We start from the raw sequence: 14,785 nt of genomic DNA on the forward strand, positions 1-14,785 counted from the left end.
GCAACTCTAACGGCGAGACACCGCCTCAGGAGTGAAATTGCAGTCCTCCTTCAGGAGTGCCCTCATTATCGATCTGCAATAACCGCAGTGCTGATCCTCTCATTTGACTGACTCCTTTCACAGTAAAGTGTCAGACAGAATCTCCAGGAATAGTGCACTTCCTCAGTTCTGGCCATCTGAAAGTGCGGGCTTACTCACACGATACTGGCCGTTTGACGGCGCTTTTGTACTGCCTCTGATCTCACACTCTAATAGTATGAAATCCCTAGTTTCTGGTCTTGTGGCACTTTGCAACTGCGGAACTGAACTATTAACAAAGAGTTAAGACACAGCCAGTGGCTCTTTTCACTGCAGTTCGTGGGGAGCAGTACTGAAGTATTCTGAGATGCTTGGAGGTTTGGAGCGGGGTAATGCTTCGTTTTAGGAGGGTCAGTGATGAGACGTGCCTTATTGTCTGTGATTGAGTCCTGAGCGAATGACTTGTCAAACATTCAGAGCTATGTTAAAAATCGCGACGCTCCGAAAGCTACTGTGCTTCCAATTAAACCTATTGGACTATAACCTGGTGTTGTGTGATTTTTAACTTTGTTCACCCCAGTACAACAGTGGCATCTCCAAATCATTGAGAGCGGTGATATTGTCTGAGAACCGGTGGAGTGCCCTAGTTGCATTCTCCCATTTATGGGTTCCCTCCTTTAATCCTCCAATACAGTATGTCCTGCTCCATTTACTGCTGCACTGCACCAAATCTCCGATTTACTCCTGCCCTGAAACAAATCTCCCATTCGCTGCTGTTCCTAACCGTTTTCCCCATTATCTGACCCCCAGTTCCAAATGTTCTTACTGAGATAAACGCTTGTCTACGGTTCCATTTCGTCATTCCTTGCAATTATTGTCCCATTCGTTGGTGCACTGTTAAATTCATAAATATTAGGGATGCACAAGTTGAACAGAGTGTCTGTTTCTCTGCAGCGATTCTCCATCTTTATATTCAGTGTTTCACTACGCTGCACACGTTTTCCCATTTATCAATCCTGCACAAATTCTGGAAAAGCATCAATTCTTCCATTTAATATTATCCAGCCCCAGTTCTCCCACTTCGAATTTAATAGCACTTGCGTGAATTCTACAAATTTTGATGCCCTGTATCAATTCATTCCCTTCGGTTATTCCCTGTACACCTCTTGCACGTATGGGTGCCCTGCTCAGTTTTTATTTTCATTTCGTGGTGCTCTGACCCGAATACCTATTTTGCTGCTGCTTCCAACATTTCTCCTTTACACTGATTCCCTTCCCCGATTCACGTATTTAGACGTGGTCTGCTCTAATTCTCTGATATTTTTGGCACTCCCACCAATTTTGTCATCTCGCACTTACGGATTATCCCATTTACCATACCCCTATACTTATTCTCCCATTTCTTCATACTCCGACAGTAAATTCACCTGCTTTTTCTTATAATGATACTAATTCTGCCATTTCATCATATCCCAGTAAGATTCTCTCATTTTCTGATGCCCAAGTTCAAATCTCGCTTTTAAGAGAGCCCTAATCTAATTCTACGTTTTCATGGTGACTTGCATCAAATATCTAATTTAGGTCCACTCTGCACCACTTCTTCCATTAACTATGTAGCTGCAATGATTCTCCCATGTCGTGGTCCCCTACTGTAATTCTCCAATTTTGGCGTTGACTGCATCAAATTCTCAAATTGCCAATCCTGCACTAATCCACCCTTTCGTCATGATCTGAAGAAACTCTCCCACTGAGTATTGCCTTGCCCCAACTCTCCTGCTTTGCTGTTTCCTGACATACATCTTCCACATAATGGTTTACTGCTCAAAGCTTTTTCATTATTGTCGCCCTGCATCGAATGGCCACTTTCCTGCACTTTACAACGTTTCTCCGACTTACTGATTCCTGCCCGTGTTCTCCCATTTAAATATGCTCTGTTCCAAGTCTGCATGCTTTAAGCACCCCACACCAATTCTCGAATTCAATATTGCCCTGAAACAATTCTCATGTCCATTGATACCCAAACTAACTTCTCCCAGTGTGGGGAACGCAACTCTGTCTCTCTGAGATAGTGCTGTCCTACCCTAATTCGCTGTTAAAGTTCCACTGTCCAATTTTTCTATTTTATGGTTCATGCAACAATTGTCCCAAATACAGCTTCACTTCCGTGCGCCATTCTACCATTTTCGAATCCTGCGCGAATCTTATTTTCATCAGCTTCTGCACCTCCACCACATTTAATATTATTCAGCACCAGTTCTCTCACGTCTTCGACCAATTCTCTACTTTCGTGACATCAGCACCAACTCTCCTATTGATGCCCTGCGTCAATTGTCCCATTGTGTTGTTTCCTGATACACTTCCTCCACGTATTGATTCCCTGCTCCAAAGTTTTTTTTTCATTTCTTGGAGGGCGGACTCGATACTCGACTTTACTGCTGCTTACAAAATTTTCCTTCTCAATGATTCCCTGCCCCTATTCTTCCAATCAGAGGTGTTCTGCTCAAATTCTTTAATGAATAGAGAATTTGTACTAATTTTCCAATGTAATGGCACAGTGCAACAATTCTCCCATTTAGTGATACCCAACAATTCTCCCACTGCCTGACACCCTGACACCCTGACGCCTGTCATGGAAATTTAATCGACTCGAATCAACTGCTAGGAAGAGCAAAGGAAAGGCTTTATTTTTCAACCTCTGCATGCAGGGCGGCTAATATACTTGGCAAAAGTGTCTTATGTAATGGCTGTGAACAAAATTCACATATTCTTTTTATACTATTCTTATCACATGCTGAAGGACAAGTGTTGGGAAACATACGAGCTCATATTTTCTCATTCCCATGCCTTGGACATAATTGTCTTTATGTTTTCCGAAGCTTTTTTATGAACTCGGCTGCTCACAAGGCCAGGTGAAATGTTTGCAAAGTTCCACAAGGACAAGCTGACTCCTCGACGCAGAATTCAGCAAAGTATTTGCATATTGCAGCAAAGTATTAAATTTTGCAAAACATTCTCTGACAGATTTCACAGTAATGGTTAATTTTGTCAATTTTGCATTACATTTTCCAAATTCTTGTCATTTTACAAGGACAACAACCAAAAAAAAGCCAGATAGCTATGCATCAAAAATAATTTATGAACTCCAGGTATTTCCTCATACACCCCCACCTAACTCTAACAAAGCTTTGTGGTGTTTTTTCCACTTCCCTGGTTTGTCCGATACACAGCCCATCTTCACACGTCACATTCGTCAACGTCGCTGTAGGGTGCGGACAAGCAATCGGTTCTTCCTTCTTTGGGGCCACGGATAGTTTAACATTTCGTATCCTACTGCATTCATAAGCAAGTGTGTAGGCAGGTACACAACTAGGGGCTTAGTGAAAGCAGTATGAGTAAGACCAGTCCTACAACTAGTAGAACGATAGAGGCCAATACCCCCATCCTCCATCAGGGACGTGAGCCTTCGGGAGCAGGATTCATCTGCTTTGGAGGCCGGCATATAGCTGCCTTCATATCATTCATTAAACCAGTAATATTTTGGGAGTCGTCAGGAATATTAATACAGTATGAGGTACCTAACGTTTTGCAGACGCCCCCTCTCTCGGCCGTCAGGATGTCTAGTACTAATCGATTTTGTGTCACTGCTTCCTAACCGCCATTAACTCAGTGTTAATAAGTGCTAGGCCTTCCTCCGTCTCATGTGCGAATACACCATATGCAAGGATGTTCTGCGAGCGTGTACCCAGTTCAATGCAGAGGGATGCCCCTTCGAGTTCGGCAATTGCTACCTTTTAGGGCGAATGCTGTTGTGTTGGTGGACAGTATCGCGGTGTAGCAGCACCCCTTTCTCCCCGGGGCATTGGTGGGATCCTTTTCCGCCATCTGCCCATATTATACCTGCCATCCTGATTAGATTAGATTAGATTACTTACAGTGTGGAAACAGGTTTTTAGGCCCAACGAGTCCACACACACCAGCCGAAGCGCAACCCACCCATACATTTACCTAACACCTAACACTAAGGGCAATTTAGCATGGCCCATTCACCCGGCCTGCTCATCTTGGTGACTGTGGGAGGAAACTCACGCAGACACAGGGAGACTGTGCAAACTGCACACTGTCAGTCGCCTGAAACGGGAATTTAACCGGGTTGTCCGGCGCTGTTAGGCAGTAATGCCAACCACTGTGCCACCGTGCCGCTCATGGTCTGACCATTGATAAAGGAACAAGCAATATTTATGGTCGTATCATTTGCGCATGTTGCTGTACAAGAGTCATTGTTCAAGTACACTGGGAGATACCCAAAATTAGTCTCCCCCGATTGGTGCAAATACACGTTTCTCCCCTGCAATCCACTATCTGGAATGCTGTGGTTGGTAGCGTGTCAGGCTTGGGGCTGTAGTTAGCCTGGAGTTCGGGTGGTGACACGAGATTTGCCCAAACTGCATCCCACTATCAGGGTCAGGCTAGTCGCCTCCCGTGGAAGCAGACAGCTGGCATTTCTCGCCAGGCTCTCAGTAATTTGCTGGGCAGTCTACCTTTGGGCTGTGTGCAAACATATCCAACAAGTGTAGCCAACGTCTAATCTCTCGTTTTGTCTTATGACCAAAGCACATGCTCTGTTCCCTTCACATCTAGCAATGGCCCTTCGCAGCTCCCAACCTACTGGCGTCGCATTTACGCCATTTAGCTCCAGCAGGCAAATTTCCCTCCTGCTTCGCGTTCGTGTGTGTCATTAATGACCTTTGCCCGGCTTGGGATTAGGTCCATGATCTGGTTTGATTGATTGCCAAGCTCCAGTGCTCCTATCGTCTGTAGTGCATTCTGCACTGCATCTCGCAGGGCGGAGGTGGGGCGACTGCACCACTATATTCACCTGTCTGCAGTAGTCGGAGAAGGATATATCTATTCCACACCACGAGACTCCCTCATTGGTCTTCTGAGTCTTACTTGGATCATAGAATATCTATTTCCCATGTCAGGTGCTCCTTTTGCCGTGGTGGCTACTACTAAGTGCCAGTCACCTCCGCGGCATGGATCCCTGCATAAATCTTAATGATCGAATTTATAGTCGTCCTTGTTACTGAACGGCTATGGGTCGCATGTAAAGATCCACTTCGTCGTTTCAGTTAAGATTACCGTCAGCTGCTGCATCCCAGACGCCCCTGCCTTTATGAATAGTCCTACCAGGGCGCTTGCCAACAGTGTGAACTGGGGCAGCCCCACATTTGCTTAAGTCTTCCAATAAATACTTGCTCTAAATTGGTTTTGGTGTTGTGTGATGTCTCCTCAGTCCCAGCTGCAAGTTTGTAATGGCTGGCGTGTATCCACGTGGCTATTCCGGCGATCGTAACAGCGATCTGTGCTGTAAGGTGTACTTGAACCGGTCCCAGCCAGCTCTTCGCCTTCCTGTTTTCCCTCCTGAAGTCTTTTGCCACTATTCAGGCTCCAGGTTATAGATCGTACATGTTCCCTTCTGCTGATTGGGGAGGTGCTGTCTTCACTTGATTCTGTATTTGGGACAGAAGTGTCGAGAGTTTCATGCAGTAACACATAATCTCATCCTCACAGTGGCCTGTTTTCTGGCTTCCCTTACGTCTCGGGACAATTACTGTGTTTGGCGGCGTACCAAACAAAATCTCAAACGGGCTAAGATTAGCTCTCCCTATCCTCCTAGATCTCATTCACATTAGCACAATTGGAAGTGCCTTTGTCCATGTCATCCCCAGTTCCTCACAGCATTTTGTCAATTTATTTTTTAATGTAGAAGTTTCTATTTCCGCTGCCCTACCGCTCGTTTGGTAGTAGGCACAGTGTTATCTTATGTTTATTCCCGAATACTCACTAATTGACTGTAGGGCATTATGGACAAATGGTGTCCTACTGTCACGACTAAGCCGAGATTGTAGGTTTGCTCGCTGAGCTGTAGGTTTGATATCCAGACGTTTCATTACCTGGCATATGGAAAATAGTATGCTAGTGTAGGTTAGGTGGGGTTGGATCGGCGCAACATCGAGGGCCAAAGGTCCTGTGCTGCGCTGTATTTTTTCTGTGTTCTTTGTTCTTGGTAACATCATCAGTGACGAACTCCAAGTGAAGAGAAGCTGTTGTCTCCTGCTTTCTAGTTATATGTTTGTCCAGGATGGGGTTTCTGGGGTTTGTGGTGATGCCATTTCCTGTTCGTTTTCTGAGGGGTTGATAGATGCTATCGCGATAAATGTCTTTTTATGGCATTGTGGTTGGAGAGCTAGGTCTCAAAGAATTCTCTGGCATGTCTTTGCTTAGCCTGTCCCAGGATAGATGTGTTGTCCCAGACGAAATGGTGCTTTTCTTTCATCCGTGTGAAGAGCTACGAGGGAGAGAGGGTCGTGTCTTTTTGTGGCTCGCTGGTGTTCTGTATCCTAGTGGCTAACTTTCTTCCTGTTTGTCCTATGTAGTGTTTGTGGCAGTCCTTGCATGAAATTTGTATATGATGTTGGTTTTGTCCATGGGTTGTACTGGGTCTTTTAAATTTGTTAGTTTTGTTTGAGAGTGTTGGTGGGATTCCGAGGAGTCTTCGTAGTCTGACTGCCACTTCTAAGACTTCATTGATGTACGGAAAGGTCGATAGGGTTTCAGGCTGTGTTAGGTCTACTTGTCGTGGTTTGTTCCTGAGGAATCTGTGGACTGGATTTTTTAAGTATCCGTTCTTCTTGAATGCGTTGTATAGGTGGTTCTCCTCTGTTTTCCGAAGTTCGTCTGTGCTGAAATGTGTGATGGTTCATTGGAATTGTGTTCTGATACAACTTCCTTTTTGCGTGTTGGGATGGTGATCAGTGATCAAACCTAAACCCTAAACCTCAACCGGAGCTATAAACCTTCACAAACCTTGGGACTACTAAGCCTCTCAGGGATGCTCCATCTCGGAATTATTTCAGTTAGGAAAGCTTTGGTTACGGTACTGGCATTCTGTTTTGCCGTGGGGTATGCTTGCACCCATTTGGAAATCATATCAACTGTTACCAGACAATACATTTTTCCTTCTCAGTGTGTTAGTTTCGTAAAATCCAGCTGTAAATGTTCAAATTGTTTTTGGGGTTTCGGAAGTGCTACATGACTCATCTGTATTCCCCTCCCCACATTATTGTGGCACAGATAACACATCGTTCACAATATTTCTGGAAGTAATGAGTAAATCCCTCAGTGTACCACTGTGCTGAAATGCTGTCATATCTCCCCACTTTTGACGCATGTTCCTTACCGTGTGGCAGTTTGGCATAGACTGGAAATAGTGATCGTGGTAGAAAAGGTTTAACATTGGGGCCACACCATACCCCTTACCTCAAACTGCACTCTGCTTTTTCCCACTCAAACGTGTCTTCAAGCCTGGACTTCGACTGTGACTCCCGCACGTCTGCTGTTTGGGTAAGGATTTTCGTCATTCCCATGTCAAACTGATCATTTACCGGCTGCTGGGCTGCCGTCCTTGCCGCTGAGTCTGCCCTTGCATTTCCTTGAGAAACGGAATCGTTATTTTTCGTGTGGGCATCATATTTACACACAGCGATTGATTAAGGCAATACGGCTGCTTCCAAGAGGTCAGAAATCTGATCACGGTGTGTGATGGGCTTTCCGGTGAAGGTCAAGAAGTTCCTGTACTTCCACAGGGTTCCAACATCATGTGGAACTCCGAATGCGTATCTGCTATCGGTTAAATATTCGCTGTGTTTCCCTTAGCCAATTTACATGTCTCAGTCAAGGCAATCAGCTCCGCTGCTTGCGCTGACAGTTGAGAAGCGAGTGATCCCGCTTTGAATACCTCATGGGTAGTTACTACAGCATGCCCAATAAAATTCTGGCCTATCTCCTTGCTCCTGAATGCTGACCCATCCATAAAAGAAAAACGCCATATTTGGATTCTGAATTGGTGAATTCTGCAAGTCTTGTCTAGGCAGCATTTTTCATTAATTACAGCGATACAATCGTGTGGGTTTCCGTCTCCTTCTCTAGTGAGAGGAATAACACCATTAAGGACGTTACATCGTTTTATTGCAATGTTAGACTTCTCCAATAACACAGTTTTGTATCTGAGTCAACGCGCTGCCGACGTATGTGCTGTCTTTTGCTCGGAAAGCAGAAAGGATACTGCATGTGCGATCAGTTTGGTTAAGTCGCCATAGCCGATTATATCCCTGGACACGGCAACCACAGCTCACAGGCATTTACACAATCTTGCCGCGACGAGGTCTAGCTTAGCCGAAAAATAAGCTGCCAGCCTGAATTTTCCCCCATGATCCTGCAATAACACAGATGTCATGCAGCCATGTTTCTCATCTACCATTTAACAGAAGGCTTCTTTGGATTCGGAATCCCCAGTGTAGGTGTACTTTGAAACGTCTTTTTCAATTCAACTCGGCTGCTGGGATCCATTGCAACGGACCTTGGTTCTGCAACCCTTTTCCATGGGCCATGTCACTTCAGGGCGCCTCAAGATTTGTGTAAAGTGGGATAAACGTTCTTCAGTAGGAGCGTATGCCCAAAAAGGATAGCAATTGCTGAATTACTTGCACTCTGTCTTGACCAATGGCCTTGCCTTGTTCAGATATTAAGTGACTGAAGAACTGCACCTGTTGTTGCATAAATCGAAGCTTTGCGAGACTGGCTTTGTGCCCTTCCCTCGTGCAATGCAAGGGAATCCTTCTCACATTGTTCCTCTGTCGGTGCTGCTATTAAGCAATCGTCTACAGATTGCAGGAGCTCAGACACAGGGGTTAAAACCAGAATCTCCACACTCCTGCGTAGAGCCTCATTATATATGTTGGGTGACTCGCAGTAATATTGACAAAGTCGTGTGAACTCATAAGATTTCCCTTTGAATGAAAAGGCGAACCTGAATTGACTCTCTGGATGCATCGTTACACTGAAAAATGTATTTGCTAAACCCCCAGCAGGGAACCATTTATTGTCCGGTCTAAGTTGAACTAATACAGTATCGGGTTTGGGAACATTTGATGCGCGCGGGACAACACTGTTATGACTGCCTGTAGGTCTTGAACAAACCTGCATTCCTCCGGTTCACTTGGAACGTTTGCCTTTTTGATCAGAAAAATAGGAGTTCTCACCGGTGAGTTTACATAGGGGATTATCTCTCTAGCCTTTGGGAAGGATTAAAAGACTGGAGTAACTCCGTGCATGGCCTCGGGTTTTAACGGGTATTGTGCCCTGCAAAGACGATATTCCGATTGTGTAGTTACTCGTATTGGTTCACAACCTCGTATAAGCCCCACATCATGTTTGCCTTTTACCCACAATTCAGTAGGGACAGTTATTAATCTTGGGTCTGAGAAGTTTATCTTCGGGAAACGCTAGGCCAGCCTTCTGGGCTCTTTGGGGCTAGTGCGGGTTACCTCGACTGTTCTATTGCCTGAGTTGGACAAATTAATTTCTTCCTATTTGTCTGCACATCTGCATTAAACCACATACCCACATCGTCCCAGAACACCCAAAATTTCGTTCTTTTTGCCTTTAGTACCCATGGCCCCAAATCCTGCCACCAGTCACTGGACACCTTCGCCAGTGACACGCGAGGAACGTAGCCTTCAAAAATATAGAGTTTACTTGCCTTCACAGGAACTTGACATAAGTTCACACTGACTGCATATCTGCCATCCCTTCAATAAAACTGGCCTGGTTTAACCAATCTCCTGAATCAATACTTCTCTTAGGGGCCATCGTGGTGTATGAGTGCTGTGCAGTGCAGCATATTCCCGCAAAGAAAAATCGGTGTTAATAGGATTAACATGGTTACCTGCTTCCAGGGCTAGTGAATTGCTCAATGAACTCATTGTTCTCTGGCTTAATCGCCACTCATAGACATACACCAGGGGTCGTGGGTCTTACTTTGCAGTTTTCACTTGTGAATCTTCCCTTTGAATTACCTGCAAGCCCATCGGAGTACTGAGCAAATACAACCCCAGTCTCACTATGAGATCCCGAGCCAGGCGAGCCCCCTAGTTTCCTGCCGTGGAATTTCAATCGACTCAACGCAAATGCTACCAAGAGCAAAGAAAAAGTTTATTTTTGAAATTTGCAGAGTTTACCCGACAAATTTACAAGACGCCTCATAAAATGGACGCCTGACGGTTTTCACATATTCCCTTTATATTATATAACGCCTTGCCTTATCACATCTCAAGCCAGAAACCTGGATCAGTCGAGTTCCTTTCCACACATGGAGTTTCTTTTTCTAATTCATTGACTGCTGATATAATACATTATTGGTCTTGAGAGTCAGCTGTAAAATAGGTCGAACTTTACATTTTTTCTGTCTTTTTGCAAAGTTAGGTCCATACTTCTTTGTTTCAAACATGCTTTCACAGATTTCATAATAAACGATCGTTTTCCATTACAGGGGATCAGGCTGACAGTGAGGATGATAGTCACACAATGAGGGTGAGGTGTCAGCGTGGTAGTAACGCAGATGTGTGAGTGGATCAGGCCGATAGTTGCGCAGTGAGGGGGTCAGAGTGATAGTGATGCAGTAAGTCTGTGGGAACGGACCGATAGTGATGCAGTAAGTGTGAGGTGGTCAGGGTGATAGTGAAGCACTTTGTGTGAGGGGTCAGTGTGACAGTGACGCAGTAAGAGTGAGTTGTCAGGCTGATAGTGACGCAGTAATTGGAAGGAGATCAGGCTGATAGTCATGCAGTAAGTATTACTGTGTCAGCCTAATACCGAAACATAAAGTGGGAGGGGACAGGATGATAGTGACGCAGTAAGTATGATGGGGTCAGGCGGAGACTGACGCAGTGAGTGTGAGACAGTCGGGGTGATAGTGAGGGAGTAAGTGTGTGCGTTCAGGCTGGTAGTGACACAATAAGTTGAGAGCGTCAGGCTGATAGTGGCCAATTAAAGTGAGGTGTTAGGGGAATAGTGACGCAGTAAGTGTGAGGTGTCAGGCTGTTAGGGATGCGGTAAGTGTGAGCGGTCAGTCTGATAGTGAAGTCGTAGGTGTGAGGGGGTCATGCAGATAGAGACGCAGCAAGTGTGGTGGGGTCAGGCTGATAGTGTCACAGTATGTGTCCGTGAGTCAGAGTGATCCTAATGCAGGAAGTGAGAGGGGACAGGGTGATAGTGACGCAGTGAGTGTGAGGGGGTCAGCGTGATGGTGACGGAGTAAGTGTGAGTATTTAGGCTGATATTGATGCAGTAAGTTGAGGGCGTCAGGCTAATAATGGCCAGTAAGTGTTAAGTAACAGGATGATAGTGATGCAGGAAATGTGAGGAGTCAGACTGATAGACACGGTGAAATTGTGAGGGGTCAGGCTGATAGTGATGCGGGAAGTGTGCGAGTGTCAGGCTGATAGTGACGCAGTAAGTGTGTTGGGAGCAGAGTGATAGAAAAGCAATAAGTATGAGCGGCTCTGGATGATAGTGACAGGTCAGTATAAGGGGGAGGATGGTAGTGATCCAGTGAGTGTGAGGTGTCAGGATGACAGTGAAGCAGACTGTGTGAATGTGTCATTGCGATGGTGACATGGCAAGTGTGATGGGGTCAGGGTGACAGTGACGCAGATGCTTTCAGGGGGTCAGGTTGTAGTGATGCAGTAATTGTGAGGGGTCAGGGTGATAGTGACGCAGTGAGTGTGAGATGTTCGTGTGATAGTGACGCAGAACATTTCAGGGGCAGGCTTATAGTGACGCAGTATGGGCAAGGGGTCTGGGTGACAGTGATGTCGATGCACTCACAGTGCCACGTTGTAGGAAAGCTGTAAGTATGAGTGTCTCAGGCTGATAGTGGTGAAGTAAATGCGAGGGGCAAAGGCAGATAGGGATGTAGTAAGTGTGCAGGAGTAGTGCTAGAAGTGACGCACTAAATGTGAGTGTTGAAGCTGATAGTGACGCATTAAGTTTGAGGGGATCATGCTGATCTTGACGCAGTAAGTGTGACGTTGTCAGGATGATAGTTACACTGTAAGTGTATGGGAGCACAATGATCTTGACGCAGTAAGAGTTGGGAGTCAGGGTGATAGTGACGCAGTAAGCATGAGTGGGTAAGTCTGATAGTGACGCAGTATATGTGAGGGAGTCAGCCGGGTAGTGGCGCAGTATGTGTGAGATGGTCAGGCTGCTATTGATGCAGTTAGTGTGTTGGTGTCAAAGTGATAGTGACGCAATAGGTGTAAGCGGCTCAGGATGACAGTGACACAGTGGGTGTGAGATACCAGTGTGATAGTGACGCAGTAAGTGTAAGGGGTCAGGATGACAGTGAAACTAAGTATAAGGCCCTCAGTGTGATAGTGCCGCAGCAAGTGTGGGATGTTAGGGTGTAAATGACGTCGTAAGTGAAAGAGGAGCATTGCGATAGTGAAGCAGTAAGTGTGAGGGGGTCAGACTGATAGTGACACAGCCAATTTGACGGGGCATTGTTTTAGTGACAAGATAAGTGTGTGGCATCAGTCTGATACTGGCACAATAAATGTGATGGAGTCAGGCTGATAGAGACACAGTAAGTGTGAGGGGTCAGGCTGATAGTGATGCGGGAAGTGTGCGAGTGTCAGGCTGATAGTGACGCAGTAATTGTGTTGGGAGCAGGGTGATAGGAACGCAATACGTGTGAGCGGCTCTGGATGATAGTGACAGGTCAGTATAAGTGGGAGGATGGTAGTGATCCAGTGAGTGTGAGGTGTCAGGATGACAGTGAAGCAGACTGTGTGAATGTGCCATTGTGATGGTGACATGGCAAGTGTGATGGGGTCAGGGTGACAGTGACGCAGATGCTTTCAGGGGGTCAGGTTGTAGTGATGCAGTAATTGTGAGGGGTCAGGGTGATAGTGACGCAGTGAGTGTGAGATATTCGTGTGATAGTGACGCAGAACATTTCAGGGGCAGGCTTATAGTGACGCAGTATGGGCAAGGGGTCTGGGTGACAGTGATGTTGATGCACTCACAGTGCCACGTTATAGGAAAGCTGTAAGTATGAGTGTCTCAGGCTGATAGTGGTGAAGTAAATGCGAGGGGCAAAGGCAGATAGGGATGTAGTAAGTGTGCAGGAGTAGTGCTAGAAGTGACGCACTAAATGTGAGTGTTGAAGCTGATATTGACGCATTAAGTTTGAGGGGATCATGCTGATCTCGACGCAGTAAGTGTAACGTTGTCAGGATGATAGTTACGCTGCAAGTGTATGGGAGCACAATGATCTTGACGCAGTAAGAGTGGGGAGTCATGGTGATAGTGACGCAGTAAGCATGAGTGGGTAAGTCTGATAGTGACGCAGTATATGTGAGGGAGTCAGCCGGGTAGTGGCGCAGTATGTGTGAGATGGTCAGGCTGCTATTGATGCAGTTAGTGTGTTGGTGTCAAAGTGATAGTGACGCAATAGGTGTAAGCGGCTCAGGATGACAGTGACACAGTGGGTGTGAGATACCAGTGTGATAGTGACGCAGTAAGTGTAAGGGGTCAGGATGACAGTGACACTAAGTGTAAGGCCCTCAGTGTGATAGTGCCGCAGCAAGTGTGGGATGTTAGGGTGTAAATGACGTCGTAAGTGAAAGAGGAGCATTGCGATAGTGAAGCAGTAAGTGTGAGGGGGTCAGACTGACAGTGACACAGTCAATTTGACGGGGCATTGTTTTAGTGACAAGATAAGTGTGTGGCATCAGTCTGATACTGGCACAATAAATGTGATGGAGTCAGGCTGATAGAGACACAGTAAGTGTGAGGGGTCAGACTGATAGTGACACAATAAGTGTAAGGATTCAGGGTGATAGTAGCTTGGGAAGTGAGAGGCCGTGACTGAAAGTGACGCAATAAGTGTGTGGCAGTTAGGCTGATGGTGAGGCAGTAAAAATAAAGCCGGCAAGGTTAAAATGGCAAAGACTGTGTGAGTGGGTCAGGGTGATAGTGATGCAGTAAATGTGAGGAGGTCAGGGTGATAGTGATGCAGTAAATGAAAGAGGATCAGAGTGAGAGTGAAGCAGTAAGTCTGAGGGGTCAGACTGATATTGGCGCAGTAAGTATGAAGGGGTCAGACAGATAGTGACACAGTCAGTGTGACGGGGGAGAGTTTTAGTTACACACTAAGTGCGAGACGTCAGACTGAAACTGATACAAAAAGTGTGAGTGGCTCAGGGTGATAGTGACGCAGTACGTCTGAGGGGTCAGGCTGATAGTGACGCAGTCAGTGTGATGGGGCAGAGTTTTAATAACATGGCAAGCGTGAGGCGTCAGTCTGATACTGACACAAAATGTGTGATGGAGCCAGGCTGATAGTGACGCAGTAGGTTTCAGGAGTGAGGGTAATATTAACATAGGAAGTGCGAGGCCGTCACTGATAGTGATGCAATATGTATGTGGCTGTCAGGCTGATGGCGACGCAGTAAAAATGAGGATATCGAGGTGAAACTGGTGCAGGAAGTATGAGGATGGCAGATGGACAGTAATGCAGTAAGTGTGAGGGGTTCCCGCTGATACTGAGGCATGCAAGTGTGAGGGGCCAGGTTGTTAGTGACGCTGTGTGCCGGCGGGCCGGCTGATAAAGACGCAGAAAATGTGAGTGTCTCAGTGTGACAGTGATGCATTACGTGTGAGAGGGTCAGGGTGATAATGACAGAGAAAGTGTGAGGGAGTCAGGTTGATAGTGATGCTGTAATTGTGAGCTTGGTCAGCGTGATAGTGAGGGGATCAGGCTGATAGCGACATAGCAATTGTGAGGGGGTCAGGGTAGTAGTGACGCAATACGTGTGAGCGGGTCAGGGTAATAGTGATGTAGTACGTGTGAGGTGTCAGG

The sequence above is a fragment of the Chiloscyllium plagiosum genome, unplaced genomic scaffold (assembly GCF_037043375.1).
Source record: "Chiloscyllium plagiosum isolate Xiang-an unplaced genomic scaffold, Cpla_swu_hap1 HiC_scaffold_47, whole genome shotgun sequence".
NCBI classification, from domain to species: Eukaryota; Metazoa; Chordata; class Chondrichthyes; order Orectolobiformes; family Hemiscylliidae; genus Chiloscyllium; species Chiloscyllium plagiosum.